We start from the raw sequence: 17,495 nt of genomic DNA, 5'->3' as shown, positions 1-17,495 counted from the left end.
TCCCCACATACAGGGTAAACTCAAATTCTAGTCGGCTCCTGGAGGCCCCAAACGAAGAACACAGCCTCGTTTCTTTGGGGCTACCTTCTCCTGGGGCCTCCTCGCAAACCCTTCTCGGTGCTGTCAGTTGTGTCATTTCCGGGGCCAAGGAAATGGGGCTGAGGCCACTGGCCACCACAGAAACGGTTTCCCCTTCTTCCTGGGAACAGAGCCAGAAAACGTTCCCCAGCCTCTCTGAAGTTACTAGTGGCCGGGGACCAAGACACGAGCTGGCCGATGTAACAGGAGGAGTGTCTAGCCTTCCCAGGCCGGGCCAACAGAATGTTCTCTGTGTCCTCTTTCACACTCTCTCTCTCTGCTCGCCCCTCTGTGCACACAAGCGCGGCGGCCCGGGAAGGCACACGCGATGGTGGAGACACACCACAGACACCCACAGACACAGCCTGGGTCCCTGCGTCACCTCGGGATGGACAGCTGTGAGCCGATGAAGACCAGCAGCTGCCTGTAGATTTTCAAGAGCGGGAAACACACTGTTGTGTTGAGCCCTTGTAAATTTTGGGATTTGTTACGGCAACAACTATTTCCTAAGTCAGAGGACGACAGGCTGGGCCTCGGGAGGCGGGCAGGCCTCAGTGTAGTCCCGAGCCTGTCGCTTACTGTGTGAGCGCCGCGAGCTGTCCTTAACTGAATCTCACTGCGGGCTGCCCTCTAGGAATTACTGTCCCATGTTACGGATGAGGAAGCTGAGGCCCAGAACCCCATGGCTAGGGAGTGAGAGAAAGGGCATTCGATCTCCGCACCTAGTTTAAAGTTCACAGGAGGACACCAGATCTTTTGAATGCCCTCTCTCTCTCTCCAAATGTCCTTGTCCTGGTTGCCAGACCTGGTGGGGCGCTGCTGTGGCCTCAAAGGTGCTGAGAATCGGGTCATGTCACTGTCAATGGCCAGGACCTGCTCATGGGAGCAAGGACCCGGATGCCTCTGCGTGCGCTCCTGGGGACATTTTAGGAGCTGATGCCAGCAAGCGGGGAGACGTCTGGGTCAGTCTCAGTTTTAGGCTACGTTCTGGTCCCCAGGGCAGCCTCCCGCTGTCCCATCTTGAGAAAGAAGCAGCCCCTAGTGCTGTCTGTGCATGGGAACATGTAGGGGGTTCAAACCCACCTGTTCTGGAAACATTCTATGACTCACGGGACACGTTAGTATCTATCAAGGGCTCTGCAGCTAGGACTGTCAGGTTTGGAAAGAAAAAGGATATACAGTTGGATTTGAATTTCAGATCAACAGCAAGGAATCAGAGTGTAAGTATGTCCCATGCCATACTGAAGATATACTTATACCGAAAGTGCTTGTTGCTTATCTGAAATTCAAAAGGAACCGGGCATCCTGTATATTATCTGACAACCCCAACCGCAAAACACCGCAGGCACACGCGTCAGGTAAATAAAGAGAAGCAATGAACTGGTAGAGGTGTGGGCAGGGTCAAGGGCGCTGAGACTGAGCAGGGCATCCGGAGTCCAGCGGGACAGGTGCTGCGGCCATGGCAGACGGAGTCCCCATCAGAACCCGGGTGCCAAGCAGGGGAGGAGCTGGAGAAATAAACCCCTTGCCCCCTTGCCCTGGTCCCGCCCACCTGGCCTCCCATTGGCTGGATTCAGTCAAAAGCCAGAGGGCGAGTCTGGGGCAAAGCTCTGCGCATGGAAGGGCTGGGAGCACCTGACAGCAAAGGAGGGGGCCGGCTCAGTCTAGAAAAGGAAACCAGGGTTTCTTAATCTCCCTTGGGCTCTGTCCCCTTGATCATGTGTACCGAAGACACTCCTTGCAAAGATGGGTAGGGACAGGGACGGAGTCGCAGATACTCCTCAGGGACCCCCAATCCTCCGTTAAGAGACTCTGTTAGGAGTCCATCAAGAGGTGCAGAACAGAGGCAGAGCGCTGGAACCTGATGTCCACGGGGTCTCTCACCTGCGTGGCAGTGCCGTGATCGGCTCCAAGCTCCTCAGGTCCCCGGGACCCTTGTGCCCAAACCTTTCCCTAAGATTTCTTCTGATGATGGATACTGTGCTCTCCTGCCATTCAAGCCCCTTGCTGTCTCCACCCCGACGGGACCCTGCCCCCAGCACACTGGCCGCTGTCTTCAGCAGCCACCATCCAGCAGCCCAGCTGGCCTCTCTGGGAAGTGCAGGCAGGCGGGCAGTCACCTGCGCAGGGCTGGCCCTCCACACCGCCTGTTCCCACTGCCCTCCTCCCTGGGCCCACACTCTTCGCTCTGTCCTGCAGAGGTCCTCCCCCCGCTGAAGACCCCGAAGGAGATGGGAGTCACATCCACCCCACGCTTTCATCCAAGTATTTCCCAACACAGACACCTGGCTCCCTCCTCCCTTCCCCCCTCCCCCATCTCGCTCCCTCTCTTCCTCCTTCCTTCCTCAGACCCCACCCCCAGCCCCTAGACCTTGCACTAGGCTGTAGAAATGAAAGAAAAGAGACTAATTCTGAACTGCTAAAAAACTTCCCTGTGCTGCTTTTGTCGAGGAAGGGTAAGCCGAGAAGGCAGCCGTCTACAAGCTAGGGCTGGGGGCCCGCATAGACGTGGGCTGGCCTTCCCAGCCTGCAGAACTCTGCAATCTGTGGCAACCACCCCTCTAAACATGCGGACGGATGGACAGATGGACGGCCATAGGCTTTAAGGAATGACTGGCAATTTGGGAACCCAGTTCACCGACTGAGAAGCAGAGCTCCCTGCCACCCTGGTGGGCTGACCTTGGGCTGATACATGAGCCAGGGAGAAATGTCTGCCTTTCGTAGGCCCAAAGCACCCCAACACCAAACCCCAAACCACCACACCCCCTTTTCTCTCCTTTGCACCCCCATACAGTACAAGCCCTTGACATGACGCACAAAGCTCTCCCGATCCAACCCTGCCACCTGCTCAGGCCCACGTTTGCCCTCTGGCCACGCCCATCGCCCGTGGCTGCCAAGCTGGCCACCAGCCTCAGTGCTGTGGACCTTGGCTCCTGCTGTGCCCCCTGCCTGGGCTACCCAGCACCCACCTGTGCACCTACACACTCCTCCTCTGCCAAGACTCAGGGCGACCATAATCCCCTTTGTTGGAAGGCCTCCCCTACTCCCTCCTCCCCGCCTCACCCCTCCTCCCTGTCCGCACCTCTACCCCTCTTCCCTGATCCTATCCTTCCTCCCACCCCTCCTCTCGGCCGCCCCCCATTTGCGGGGTTTGAGGCTGGTTTGAAGCCTGGTTTGAGGCCGTGCCTCCCGACAGGTAGGGCTCGAACATCCCAGCAGCTGACATTGCTTCTGGCTCTCTGTAGGGCTCACGGCCTTTAATGTGTGTTTTGAGGATGGAAATAGGAGTCACAGTTACTGAGCATTTGCCTCAGGCAGCCGCTGCCCTAGACTTTCTGGGTGCGTTACTCAGGTCAGCCCTATACCAGCCCCATGAGGAAGATGCTAATTGTGACTCCGACAGACAGGTGAGAAGGGCCTGCTCCCCGGGCTGCCTTGTGTACGACACACTCTGCGGGAGCACCGCCCACCCCGCACCCCTGCTCTGCAGAACCTGCCCAAGGGCCCAAGGGAATGCGCGAGTCCAGGAGGGTCCAAGAGCCTGAGCATGCAGACGGGGGGAGGGAGGATGGGGCATCTGATGAAAAGAGGGACCGAGGAAGGTGTGCGGGGCTGGTCACGGGGGGACCTTGGACACCCCATCAAGACGACTAAGCAACAGGCATGACCCTGGGCCTGTGTAGATTCTCCCAAGATCTGCTTTCCCCCGGGGGAGGCGGCAGCCCTCAGCCGGACGGGCCCCGGACTGCCCCGGCCATGAAGCCAGTCGCTGGGCACAGCAGCCCACTGAGGACTGTCTCCCAGGCCTCTCTGCACAGCAGACACCTGCTCTTGTAGGCGCCAGCACTGCTGGTAAATATAGACCCGGGGCCCTGGCGGGAAGGGCGAGGACTGAGGGGCCACAGAACAGGCCCTGCACGGACAGAAAAGTCAGCTCCCAACCAGGAGCCCTGCGGTTGGCAGCAGCCCCAACCTGAGCAGAGCCCTGGCCGCTGCAGGCGGCGGTGGCGGGGGGTGGGGGTGGGGATGTTGTGCCCGGGTCACACGCTTTCCGATAGCCAGGCCAGGAGCTATGACAGTGCAGTTTGGAGCCGATACTGGCTGGCATCAGCGGCCCCAGGAAAACTTGAAAGTGAAGGACAAAGGGAATGCACAGAGAGAGAAAGGAATTTTAAAGATCTGAACCCCGTACTAACTGAGCGAACTTGGAAATTCACCTTAAAGTCTCTGAGCCTCCATCTGCTTAGTAAGATGGTGGGGGGGTCACATCCCCCTGCCACACTCTGCAGGTGTGAGACACATCCCACCCTCCTTCCCAGTGTCCACTCAAGCCAGGGTTCCCTGAGGCCTGGCGGGCTTGGGGGAGGGGGTGCAGCCTCCCTAGGTCACGTGCAACGCGGCAAGCGTGCATGGCTGTGAGACTGTCTTCGCGCACGAAGATCAGCGGCAAACACATTAACTAAATTGTGGCCAATAGCTTGTATTTGGAAATTACAAAGGATGAGGGGTTGGAGCCCAGGATTCAGGGACTCTTCCAAAATCATTCTTATCCATTTTTTATTTCTGTTTTGAAAATATGTAGGGTAGGCTCGGTTGGAATTCCAGCTGACGAGTAGGAATCCTGATCTCAGAGGACAAAGGTGCGTGCGCCGACCTGTAGCTACCCATTCCCGTCTCACAGAGACTCAGAGTTCTCAGAATAGCCCAGAATAGCCCATTCAGCACCTGGAGCGCCAACCGGTGGGTTAAAAGCACCTCTTTTCTTCAGTTACAGAGTGTGAGCTCTGTGCGTGTGGTGTGCCCCTGCATGTCCATGTCTGAGTGCGCCCGCCGCCAGCAGGAGTCTGGCCCGGCAGAGCTGAGACCTATCTGGGGGCCGCCCTTTCCTGCTAAATGGAGAAACCCCAACTTCACAATGATCACCGAAGCTATTCCTTTTGCTTTGCTCAAACTGTGACTGCATTTCCCTCTGCCTGTGTGACCTTCAGGGCTGGTTTATGAGCCCCGTTCAAGGAGCCATTCCTATAACACTCAAAGACATTTGAAATCCAGACACTTGGGCCCCATTGATGGCAGCTCTTCCTGAAGTCTGAAGTCAGCCCAGGAGCGAAGGGGAGACCCCTGTGCCTTCCCTCATCGGCTCGGGGCAGACCTCATTTTCTTCCCACCAGCCTTTGTCCCATGGCAAGCCAGGCTTCTCCCCCACAGCCCTGCGATCATCTGGGCTGTTAATTCCAACAGTTAACTCTGTGCTAATTCTATCCTGGGGAGGTGGTTCTCTGCTTTGTCGCGTGTTTGTTTGTGTGTTTATCCTTTGTAGGATGTTTAGAACATCCCGGGCCTCTAGCCACTAGATGCCAGGAGCAACGCCCCTTCAGTCCTGGCTACCAAACATGCCTCCAGGAATTGTCAAATGTCCACTGGGAGGAAATTGTCCCAGTGAAGTAGTTTTTTCTCTGCCAACCCCCATCTCCTCTGTCTCTACAAGGAAGTTTAAGCTAATAACCACTACTAACATTTATAAGTCTTTATTCTAAGGAAGATATGGATACTTTCTTATGAGATCTGGGTACGGTCATTCTTCCTTCATTTTATGTACCAGGAAGCCAAGGCTCAGAGGGGTTAAGGAGGTGGTCCAAGGTCACAGAGCGAGCAAGGGGCAGGGCTGGTGGATGACTGCAGTCTGGATCCTTGGCCACTGGGCTCCACAGGGAGATCAGGGACAGTCACCTTCCAAGTGGTCCTATGCTGGGAGTGGCCCCAGTTTGACCTCTTGGAGTGGGAATGATGAGGCACAATGACATTGACCCCCAAACTGCCTGTGAAGCCTCCTGCCACTCACTAGGGCTTGCCGTCTATCGTAAACCTTATCTTCCCCACCCAAGCATCTCTGGGATTCACCGGGGGTAGCACACATCTTGAATGCACTCATGAGGAGGTCCAGCCTTGCTTTCTGGGCTCATCTTCCTCTGCTGTGGTGGGCTTGCTGCCCATCTGCCCAACAGGGGGAAGATAGGCTCCACAGCACCCTGTGACTGTCCATCGCTAAGGGCGCACTGTTATCCTGGGAGGGAGCTGCAGAGAAGGCGAGAGTGGATTTCTAGAAGCCGAGGCCTCCACAGAGACTGGCCAGCTCCTCTTGCTCTTTGGCTCTGGCTCCTGGCCTCCGAGAAAGGCTGCTGGATCCTACAACCTCCCTGTTCCCACATTCTTTGCTCTTTGGCTCTTATAGTTCTGTGTGGGAGAGAGGCTGGTGGGCAGATGTGTTACCGTCACCGAGGGCAGGTAAGTCCCAGGCATGCCCCGGGGCCTCCACCTATAATAGTAGGGTGCTGACTCTCCTGTAGGAGGCAGCCATGCCGCAGGACCCCCAGTCCACTCCCCTGGCCCATCACACCCAGGACCCAGGCCATCCTCATCAAAGCAACCCCAGGACCCTCCCCAGAGCGGCGGCGCTGGCCAACACCTCTGCGAGGTCACATCGCTGGCCACTTTGGATGCCCCAGGAGCAGGGCTGGGGTGAAAGTTAAGCCTGGGAGCAGTCCACACTGGCCTGAGGTGCCAATTCTGGGACAGCTGCGTGTCTGGAGTGAGCTCTGCCTCCAGAGCAGCGGGCCCAGGGCCTGCGTTCGAGAGGCATCTGCTTTCCCCTGTTCATGGCAATTCCAGAGCCAACAGGTCCACGAATGGCACCGGCTCTGGCCGGACTGGGAGGGGCGAGCCGGGAGCTGCTACGTCCCCATGGCCCTACAGTGCCTGACCCGGCCCATGGCTCCTTCCTGGGGAAGAAGGCTGGGTGTGAGGGTCTGCATGCAAGGGTCCTTTCTCTCCTGCCAAAGGGTAGTAGGAAGCTCCAGGTCCCACCGTGGACACATTGGTGTTCCTAGAAAACCCGTTCCCAACAGTTAACTTGGGTTGAACTTTGTTTCTCACTTCCCAGGGGTGACTCAGGCACAGTGAGATCAGGCCCTCTTGGAGGGGGCCAAGGGACCTGACCCACGGATAGGGCCAAAAGCCTCCAGGATGGGTCAGCCTCAGGCCTGCCCACTGCCTGAGCTCACCCGACCCATGGGAGACGCCCTTCCCTCCTCCACAACCCCCTGCGGGTGGCAGGAGCAAAGAAAGAAATCCCGAGGATGAGCGTCCCCTAAGTCGGGCTCTCTGAGCCCTGGGATCTTATCAAACCCCCTACGAGCTGTGGGACGGAGGGTGGTCACTCCCATTTTTCTCCAAAGATGAAACAGATTTGGCGAGGTGCAGGGCCGTGGCCAGGGCCCAGCAGCAAGGGGGGAACAGGTGGGGATTATCGGACCCCGGTGGCCGTGCGGGAATCGGGATGGTGTGGCGCTCCCTGGAATTGCACGTGGGCAGCATCTCCCAAAAAAGACGATACTGTCTGCACAGTGCAAACCAAGCATGTCCCAGCCATGTCCCTGTCAGGCCCAGGACACCCTCCAGGGGCGAGACAGCCACCGGCGGGTGTCAGAACACTCACACAGAGGGTTCCGGACTCCAGGGTTTCTGCTGGAGATGGGCCTTTCCCCAGGGCTCTGAGAGCCAGGAGCGGTGCCAGGTGGCCTCGCTCTGTGCCTCTGGGCAGGGGTCCCTCAGCGCGGCCAGCCAAGGGTGGTTGGTGGGATGTCTGAGGGGTCTAGAGCAGGGAGCCACGAGGCGGGCTGATCCCAGGGCCCTGCCATGTCTTTTTGTCCTGTGGCTCTGTCCAGGCTGCTCTTGTCTGGGGTCAGTTATGGCTCAGGAAGGCCCCAGCTGGCTCCAAGAGCCCCACGTCCCAGGATTGGGTTTCTACCTCAGATCTGCTCATACAAGGTAACCCTTGTAAGATCCACAATTCCTCCCCTCACATGCACGTGGGGCGTTGGAGAGAGCAGGGGGACCAGGTGGCCTCTTGCCAGTCCCGAGGGCTCCTTCTCCATCTGCTCATGTAGGCTGTTGGCAGGGCACGAGGCCGGCCTGTGCTTTCCTCCCGTCTGAGGGCTGAGCGCCGTGCCCCGCTCTGCTCTCTAGAAATGGGAAAGAGCGTCTGTCTTTTCTCCCTTGGCCCCCTGAGCTGCGAGGTTGAGGGGGTCCGGATTGTTCCAGAAGAAAGCGTCGTTGGCCGCACAGCAGAGGACATAGTGCCCACTTTAAAGAAAGGCAGAGAAGGGGCGCCTGGGGAGCTCTCGGTTAAGCATCTGCGTTTGGCTCGGGTCATGATCCCAGGGTCCCGGGATCGAGCCCTGCGTCGGGCTCCCTGCTTGATGGAGGGCCTGCTTCTCCCTCTCGCTCTGCCTGCTGCTTTTCCTGCTTGTGCTCTCTCTCTCCTTCTCTGTGAAATAAATACATAAAATCTTAAAAAAAGAAGAAAAAAAAAAAGGAAGAGAGGCTGGGGTTTGTCTCTGCCTCCTCCTTGATCCCTGCTTTCCCTTTCCATAGATGCACCTTCCTCCCTCCCAGAACCCAGCCTTCATGGGCACCCCTCCTCCCCCTGCCGTCTGAGCTCTGTCCACCCCCCTCCCCCATCCAGGAGGCTGTCCAGAGTGAGGACTGGACTCTTGTCCGTGCTTCATGTCTTGAAACCAAAATAAACTAATATCAAGAGGCAGCCAGGGCTGGGGGCCAGGATGCCAAGGCCACAGGGGTGCTTATTTTGGTGGCTGACATTCCATGGTTGGGTCAGAGCCGTCCCTGGACTTGGCACTGACCCACATCTCAGCTCCCTCCTCCCTGCTTAGCTGGTGCTTCCTCTCCTCGCGCTCTCTCTCTTTCTCTCGTTCCTGGTTCCTGGAAGAGGTGTCATTGTCATAGGAAAATATGCGGGTGTCGGCATCCTCTCCGGGGCCCTGCTGGGGGTAGGGCTCTACGAACAGCCTCCCCATCACATGCACACACACACACCCACCCCTCTATTTATGGGAATTCAGATTAAAGTAAATGAGGAGGGAAGCCTGAAAGTGATAAGCTAGAGGTGTGTGTGTGTGTGTGTGTGTGTGTGTGTGTGGACAAGACTCAGGCTGAAGCTGGCAGGCAGGGCTGCAGGCCTCCCCCGTTCAGACCTAGAAGCTGTGTGCCTTCAATGTTAGCACAGACATTCAACATGTGGTGAGCCCTTACTACATGCCAGGCACTGTTATAGGCACTGACAGCCAGCAGTGAACAGAAAGACTATTTTAGATGGGAGACATAGGCAATAAACCAATGACATAAATCTGTGATAAGAAAGGGGGGGTATAAGGGTTATAGAGAAAAAGAAAACAGGTTAGGGGACTAGAGAGGGAGGGAGGGTGGGTTCTGTTTAGGATCAGAACGTAGAAGCTTCCTGGCGCCATGTGTGGGCCCAGGGGGCTTTGTCTCGCGGGTCGTGTCCTTGCTGCTCCCCGCAGGTTGACCAGTTGTTTGCTCGTGGCCCCAGCAGGGACTGTTCCAGGGGCCCACCTCTGGGGTCTTGTACAAAGTTGGTGACCCTGAGAGGGCTCCGGAGGTCGCGGGGGCCAGGGACTCTCTCTGGTGCTCAGTGTTGTTTGTCATCAGGGACATGCGAATTAAAGCTGCAATGAGATGTCTCCAAAGCCCATCAGAACAGATAATATTACAAAAGTCGGAGCGACTGGAACTCTTATCCACGCTGACGGGAATGCAAATTGGTACAACTTTGGAAAACTGATAGCTTTACTAAAGTTGAACACACGCCCATACCAGGACCCAGTGACTCCCATCTGAGGTGCATCCCCAACAGACATGGGACATGCATGCAGCAAAGGACAAGTGCTAGAATGTCCATAGCTCTGTATTCCTCACTGTCGCAATGGCCCACATGGCCACCCATAGTAGAACAGATAAGCTGTGGCATAGTCTGGGTAGAAAACCACATGGTCCTGAGAAGGAATCTTGCCATACACCGTGGAACAAAAGTAGACACAGGTGTGATGCCATTCGTATGACACTGAAAACAACCTTTACCGTTAAAGGTCAGGGGAGTGGTCACCCACCTATGGCAGGAGGAGATGGGTGGTGGCTGTCGAGGCAGGGCAGAGGAGGGGTGCAAAACAGGGATGTCTTCTGGGGTGCTGCTAATATCCTCCCTTTGGTGCAAAGGCTGGGTGTCTTCTGTCTGTGAAATTCCATTGAGCTGTACACGTATGTGCACTTTCATGTGTACGATGCTTTAATAAAAACTTGTAAGAAATCAGGGCTGTTCAGGCTTCAACTCAGATGAATTCATAAGGATGTCTGGGGTAGAGTGACGCTTGGGTGGCTCAGTTCATTAAGTGTCAGACTCTTGGGTTCGGCTCAGGTCATGACCTCCGGGTCGTGAGATCAAGCCCCACATCGGGCTCCATGCTGGGTGTGGAGTCTGCTTAAGATTCTCTTTCTCGCTCTGCTTCTGTTCCACCCCCTTCACTCTCTCTCTCTCTCTCTCTCTCCTCTCTAAATAATAATAATAATATCAATAAAGAATCTCTGGGTAGAGTCGGGCATAGATAGGTTTAATGGGATTTCACTGCCGGGTCCAGAGGGAGCAGCCCATGACGTCAACAGCCAAGTGTTGGACATGGGCTTAACTGCAGGGTCACGCCTCCCGACTGGGATGAGTGAGGACCAGGGGAAAAGCAAACATTCACTAACGGACTTTCATAACCTTGTGGGGTTCCTTTTCTGCCCCAATGTTTGGATTCCCTGCTACATGGGGGAGGGCCAGGGGATGGCGGGCAGACCTGTGGCCAAAAGCGCTGCTTTTTATGTCAGGCAGTTGTTTGGATCTAAACCATCCCTTATACAGTTCCCCAACTCCATGAGCCTCAGTTTCCTCATCTGTCAAGTGGGGGTGATGACAGCACCTGCCAGGAAGGTGGTGTGAGGACAGCAGGACGATGCCATTTAGTTATTTTTTTTTTATTTTATTTTACTTAAATCCAATTCGTGAACATATAGCGTATCATTAGTTTCAGAGGCAGAGTTCGGGGATTCGTCGGTTCCATGCGACACCCAGGGCTCGTTCCATCCCGTGCCCTCCTTAATGCCCTTCACCCAGTTACCCCAGCCCCCCCACCCACCACTGATGATGCTATTTGTTAGAGGACTGGTGCCCGACCAGCCCCTCCCCCTGCAGGCCACCCCCAGAGCACTCTCTGTTCCCCGTGGCTCTTTACCCACAATTGAGGCTCTGGGTTCTCAAAAGCAAAGCGAAGGCATGAGGCAACAGGACTAGGAGAGTGAGTTTCTCCAGCTCGCTCCACTGCGAGAGGTTTGGATTGGGAGCTAGAGGAAAGGCGGAAGGCCACTGGAAAAGGGGCTCTTGAGAAGGGCTAGGGAGCAGAGGGGCCTGTGCCCCACCCCTGGGGAGCCCATGGCAGCAGCAGGACCCCAGGGATGTCCTCCGTGGGCTCCGCTAGAACTTCTCCCGCCGAGGACAGTCCCCAGACAGAAAGAGAACTGGATGGCCCCTCACTGCCCCTTCGCTCACCCCCCACCATGTCACGGGGGTCTGGGAGGGGCTGAGCGTGAGCTAACCTTGGGGGGCCACCAACTGCAGTAGCCTGGGGGACGAGGCAGCCCCGCCTGGGGTGAAACATGATTTAGCAGGTGCCGGAGCTGGGTGGCTGGGACGCAGTCTGGGACTGACCTTGCAGGGACTAGTCCCCTGTACCAGATCCGACGTCCAGAACCTCAACCAGAGCCCAGGGTACCCTGCCGTCACTGAGATTTATTTCCAGGTGGAACATTCCAAGAGCCTGTAAAGGCATCCTGAGGTTCTCTTGCATTTGACTCCATAAGAAAGCGTCCTGGGAGATTGTAACTCCAGTATCTTCCAAGGGGAATGGGCCTTTGAAATTGACATTTTTTTCCCATTTAGACCAAGTGACATTTCCGGCCCCGTCCCTCACTCCAGCCAGTGGGGATGTAAGTGTTTGGCAGTGTGCCAGGAGCATCCTGGAGGCTCAGTGTGTGTGGCTGAGTTGAGGGTGGGGCTTGGGTTGAGTGTTCCAGAAACAGCGGCTTTCTTCCCTGGCTGTGTGCTGGGGGAAGTCTTCCGTCTGCTGTGTGCTGCTGCCAAGACTGGTGCACGAGCTAGTTTGTTTGTTTGCTTGTTTGTTATCCTGCCTTTTGCAGCCCAGCCCAACCCAAAGACAGCCTCGGCTGGATTCCTGAACCTCCAGGGCAGGCTCTGCCCCCGGGGCATGCTCAGCGGACTCTGCTGCCAAGGCTGCTTATCCCAAACCCAAGTACCCTTCCCTCCAGCTCTGCTCTGCTCTCACTCCGTTTCCTAGTTCGTCTTCTGCCTCCCCGCCTTCCCTCTGTGCTCCCTTCTTCCTCCCCGCCCTCTTCCCAGCCTCCCTGCCTCCCCCACCTTCCCTGTGCCCTCCCCCTTCCCTGCTCGCTCCCTTTTACTCTTCTGCCTTCCACACGCCCCTTTCCACCCCCGGATTAATCTCAGGGTCCCTCTCCCTTGCTTCCCTGTTTCCCCCAATTACCTCGTCTTTCTCCTCTCATGGATGCCTTATCCCCTCTCCTCCTGCTCCTTGTTTTTTCTTTCTTCCTCTCCATCAGCTCTTTGCATGCACTTCCCTCCCCTCTCCTGTCCCGTAGTGTCCCCCCCCCCCTCTGTCTCCGAATCTCCCAGCCCCAGCTCCCCACCCTCTTTCCCTCTCTCTCTCGGTCTCTCACCCTCCCTGTCTCTCTCCTCTCTCGCTGCCTCCTGGGGAGTTCCAGAAACATACCCATATATGGCCTCCATGTCAAGGATCACAAATGACGACGTCACGTGAGGGCCAGCGCTCCGAGATGCTCTCTGCCTCGAGGTCCGTAATTGACGCACGGTGCAGGGCCGGAAGGCGGGAGGGCAGCCTCCTCCGTGCGATCTTCAAACAGGACATCCGAGATGCACAACGTCTTATAGTTTGGCTGGCCATCACTGGTCATGCGGTGGGCCCGAAATAAACTCCCTGCTTCAAAGGAAAGTGTTTCAGAACGGCCTGGCAGAGCAGCCAGGAGCTCGGGGCCAGGGCAGAAGGAAAACTCAGGGAGAATGTTCTGAATTAAGACACTCAAGAAAACCTTCTTTAGTCCCCCTGAATCGTGTGCCCCTGTTTCAGAGCCTAACAGGTAATGCATGCTTTCAACTTTCTTACACTGACTTCGAGAAAGATTGTTTGGCTAGGACTTGACCACCGAGCTACTTGTTGGTGACTCCTTGTCGTCAAGACTCCTGTCTGTGTCTCTCTCTCCTGTCTCTTGTGTTACAAAGCATGCTGGGGACTCTGGCTTTGGAGGTGGGGAAGAGAGAACCAGCCGTATGCATGCACTGGTGCCTTCTCCACGGGACACTCGCACAGAATATGCCTCCTCTGTGCACTTCTAAACATGGAAATGGAACAGGGTTATCCACGGTGCTCTTGTGGGTGCCCTGGACCTTTGGCAGGATCTGTGGGGGACAAATGACCTTCAGAAAGGCTTTTAGGTCAGGTGGGTAGATAGCTCTGTTTATGCACGTGGGCATCAATGTCCATGGTGCTGAGGGAGAGTCTCTGTGTGCAGTTGCGCAGTTTGGTGGGGGAGACAGCCGCCAGGTGCCAGGAGTTGTACCTGCAACAGCTTGGGGCTCAATGAAGGGATGTCTGATCTGCAGAAACTATGACACAATGTAACGAATGAGATGTTTGGTGGGATTTAACAGAGCGCCGTGGGATTGGAGAAATGCAGAGTACCTCGAGTGCGCATGCCTGCTGTGCGTGTGCCCCCGCGTGTGTGCGTGTGTGTGTATGTGTGTATGACCATGAGGACATATCCAGGGACGGGATAGCTTTAGCTGGGTGGATGTCACCAGGTAGAGGGACAGGGACAGAGACCTCTAGGCAGAGGTGCAGCTCCGGCAAAGACAGACACGCCACAGGGGGTGTGGGGTGTCAGCGGGAATGCAGAGTGGCTACAGCAAAGGGTCATGAAGGGGAGAGGTAGGGACAAAACTGGTAGGGAGGGGAGGAAAGCCAGAGCGAGAGGTGGCTCCCACCAGGTCAGGCAAGAGGATGTAACATTTTGGGGTTGTTTTGGAGCAAAGGGGATGTAGGTGGGATGTGACTGCAGGGAGCTTCCCGGTAGCAGGGGGACATGGCCTGGAATTGGGGGAGGGGGTGGAGAGCAGTGCCAAGTACGGAGGGCAGGTAAATGACAGAAACATGAATCAGGGCAGAGGCCAGTCCACCTCCCTCCTCCTTGTACAGGAAGGGTGGCGGGGGTCTCCTCACATAAGGTGCATGAGCCAAGGGTGGAGATGGCTCCAGGGCCCAGGCAGAGGCAGCGGGGACCAGCCTAGCAGCCACAGTCGGCGCCCTCTGCAGCGACGGCCAGGGGCAGAGCACGGCGAGGCAGCCAGCGGCAGAAGCTCCTGTCCCTTCCAAAACAGTTGGATGGGTCCCGACAGCTGGTGGCAGGCCTGTTTACAGCGTGGCCTCCTCCGGGAGCTGGCAGCGGCCCCCACCTGGCGCTGTTCTCCTTTGCATCATCCATTCTTTGCGCAAACAGACCGGGCAGTGAGCGCCTGTGATCCTCTGCCCCCAGCGACCTTATAACAAACCACACGGCCATCCATATCCGCGGACGTTCGTGGAGCGCTGACTGTCAGCCAGACCCTGGCCCAGGGCTTCGGGTGACTTTTCTCCTTGACTCTTCTCAAGGGCATCCTGCATTAGAGGTGATCGTTAGTCCCATTTCCCAGATGGGAAAACTGAGCTTCTGAGAGGTTCAAGGTCTTGCCTGGAGTCAGACAGCCAGGATGCGTTGGAGTTGGAAAGCCGATCCTGGCCTCTTGGCCTCCAGCGTCCACATTCAACGCCATGGCCTCCCTGGGGCCCAGCACAGCAGTAAACAGACCCGTCCCTGGCACAGTCAGGGTATCATAAGGTCCCTGTATATTGTGGACAGGCTAGGTCCAAGAGAGTTTTCCCGAAGGAGGCACAAAAATATCTCTGGACCCGCCCAGTGTCCTTCCATTTCGGAGCTGCAGAGGGTCAGGCTGCCCAGAGGAGATGGTTGTCATGGGGCTGGTTTGTATCTTTTTTATCCTTAGCACCGTCTTTTGGACTAATTAGTGCCCGGGAATATCAAGGAAACCCTTAAAAGCTTTGCAGCTGGGGGAGAGGTTTTGGAGAGGGTAGTGGTGTCAGAGTAAGGGACTCCTACTTTGCCAGACTTTTTTTTAAAGAAAGGGACACGAAGGAGAGGGTAGACCGAGGAAGCGCAGGGCAAGCTGAGACAAGAATGAAATGATGGCCAAGAGTGGGAGGGAAAAACAAAAGGAGAAAGATTTTGGTGGGATCCTAATTCAAAAGATTTCCTGCCAGTCCTGGGGTTGGGCCCTGGTGAGGCGTGAGACCAGCAGGGCTGGGAGGGCTCTCCTGGCCCGTACCCCACCCCAACCTTCCCACTGTGTGGCCTGGAACTAGAGCTTCCAGAAGCCCCCGCTCCCCCAGGGGCCAACTGCAGGCCCCCGCTTTCCTGGAGCCCAGGACAGGGCTGGCAAGGTGGCGCTTGGGCTGCAGAGGGACAGAGCTGCCCCAGAAGCCCGGCCCCTCCTCACCCCTACCCCAGGCTGCCTGCAGAGGTGCAGAGGCCCGCATGGGCTGAGCTCCAGGCAGAAACTGGATTGAGGCCTGGAATCTGCCCCCAGACCTATCTGTGGCCAAGTCCTGCTGATGGGCCTGGCCGCAGCCGGAGAAGGACGGGGAGGTGGACCAGGAGGGGTGTGGAGGGGCGGGCTGGGCGGGAGGGAAGAGAGGAGCCCTCCATTTGGGAGACTAAGCCAAAGGCTTGCCGCCAGGGCCCTGGGACCGCAGATTCAGGTCAGGTTTGTGCAGGTCAGGTCACCTCCCCTTCAGGTGGGGCCCCCGTCCCCCCACAACCCATCCATTGGGCAGAGTCCGGGGTAAGGTGGAGTGGGGCAGAGCCAGCTTCGGGCAGGTTCAACTCTCTGGTCCACCTCCCACCTGGGTGACCGTGGCTGGTCCTGACCCCTCTCCCCTCCCCTCCTCAGGGCCTCAGCTTCCCCTCCATACACTGGGGGACAGTGTCCGTGTTGGGGGGTGCGGGTTGGCTGGGGTCCGCTGCTGGGAGCAGTATCTCTCAGTAACTTCCAGCCCGGCCCCATCTTGGAAGCGGGAAAGTCCTGGCCTGAGGGAAACCAGCAGCACGGTTTCACTTGTTTGCGGAGCATAACAAATAGCATGGAGGACAAGAGGAGATGGAGAGAAGGGAGTTGAGGGAAGTTGGAAGGGGAGGTGAACCGTGAGAGACTATGGACTCTGAAAAACAATCTGAGGGGTTTGAAGGGGCGGGGGGTGGGAGGTTGGGGTACCAGGTGGTGGGTATTAGGGAGGGCACGGATGGCATGGAGCACTGGGTGTGGTGCAAAAACAATGAATTCTGTTACGCTGAAAAGAAATTAAAAAAAAAAAAAAAGATATATGAGGTGGGGGAAAGCCCTAGACTTTGATGTTCTTAATGAATCCTTACTTCCCAAGTAAAAAATTAAAAAATTAAATTAAATTAAATTAAAAAAAAAAAGAGAGCTTGGGATTAGCAGAGCTGGGAGGGGCTTCTTAGAATCTCTAGAGTCTGAACAAAAGACCCCAACTCCCAGTAGCTGTGAGGCCATCAGCACTGCCCACCGGTAAAAACCCACCCTGGGGCTTTGACCTGCACCCTCCTGGGGAGGGGGCCAAGCAAGGTGGCCTGGATTCCACTCCCCCCTCCCCAAGCCTGCTCACCTCTTCTCCAGAGCAGAAACTTCCGGAGTGAGTGACCTCTGGGTGCTGCCCTGAATACTCATTGCTGGAGGATCCGGGGAAAAGAGGGGCAAGCAGGCCTGTTCTCAACCTACTGTGCCGGCTGTAACTCAGTCTTCCCATCTGTGCAATGGGAAGATCCCCCCCACCCAGGTGCCCATGACTGGGATTTTAAAACAGTAGGACCCAGGAAGGAAAGAGAATATTTTAATGGTTCATGGCCAAGAGCCCTCAAGCTGGAAGTGTTGCCATAGCTTTTCTGGGGCCCCTCTGCAGCCTGGGGGGAAGGGCAGACCAGAGAGAAGTTTTGACAGAAGATATTGAGCCCTGCAAGGGGTGATAGGGTCAAGGACCCTGGGGGGCAAGTTCCCACTTGCTGTCGGGATCACCTGGGGCTGAGGAGAGACCCTAAACGTTTGAAGTCGTCTGAGGGGTGGAGCGCGAGTTGCATATACGCATGTGTAAGGTGGATATGCCTGTACCCCATCTGCTCATGCACTCCCAGTGCTTCTGAACACACACCCGCCGTCTTCAGCGGGACTCGGGCCTTTCCTCAAACCCACAGAACCCCCGGCCCCTGCTGTTGGTTACACGGGGTGAGGACAAGGGTCAAGTCAGACACGGCAGCCTCTAGTCTCTTCC

The 17,495-nt window shown here is 56.6% G+C and overlaps 1 protein-coding gene and 1 long non-coding RNA gene across 2 annotated transcripts in view; both read left to right on the top strand.

The window, feature by feature from the left end:
- Positions 1–3,539: 3,539 nt before the first annotated feature.
- Positions 3,540–6,363, top strand: LOC116590040. The gene is made up of 3 exons (XR_004285506.1): positions 3,540–3,930; positions 4,661–4,818; positions 6,311–6,363. It is a non-coding gene; the product is annotated as an uncharacterized LOC116590040 (long non-coding RNA).
- A 6,496-nt stretch (positions 6,364–12,859) lies between these two features.
- ASB2 (ankyrin repeat and SOCS box containing 2) overlaps positions 12,860–17,495 on the top strand; it is a 40,386-nt gene continuing 35,750 nt past the window's right edge. The window contains exon 1 of the mRNA XM_032345124.1: positions 12,860–13,179. The gene's annotated coding sequence lies outside the window, so the exon portion shown is untranslated. The remainder of the gene's footprint in view (positions 13,180–17,495) is intronic.

Source organism: Mustela erminea, chromosome 5, assembly GCF_009829155.1.
Source record: "Mustela erminea isolate mMusErm1 chromosome 5, mMusErm1.Pri, whole genome shotgun sequence".
NCBI lineage: Eukaryota > Metazoa > Chordata > Mammalia > Carnivora > Mustelidae > Mustela > Mustela erminea.
The sequence above is the reverse complement of the archived record's forward strand: the minus strand, read 5'-3'. Positions and strand labels throughout refer to the sequence as shown.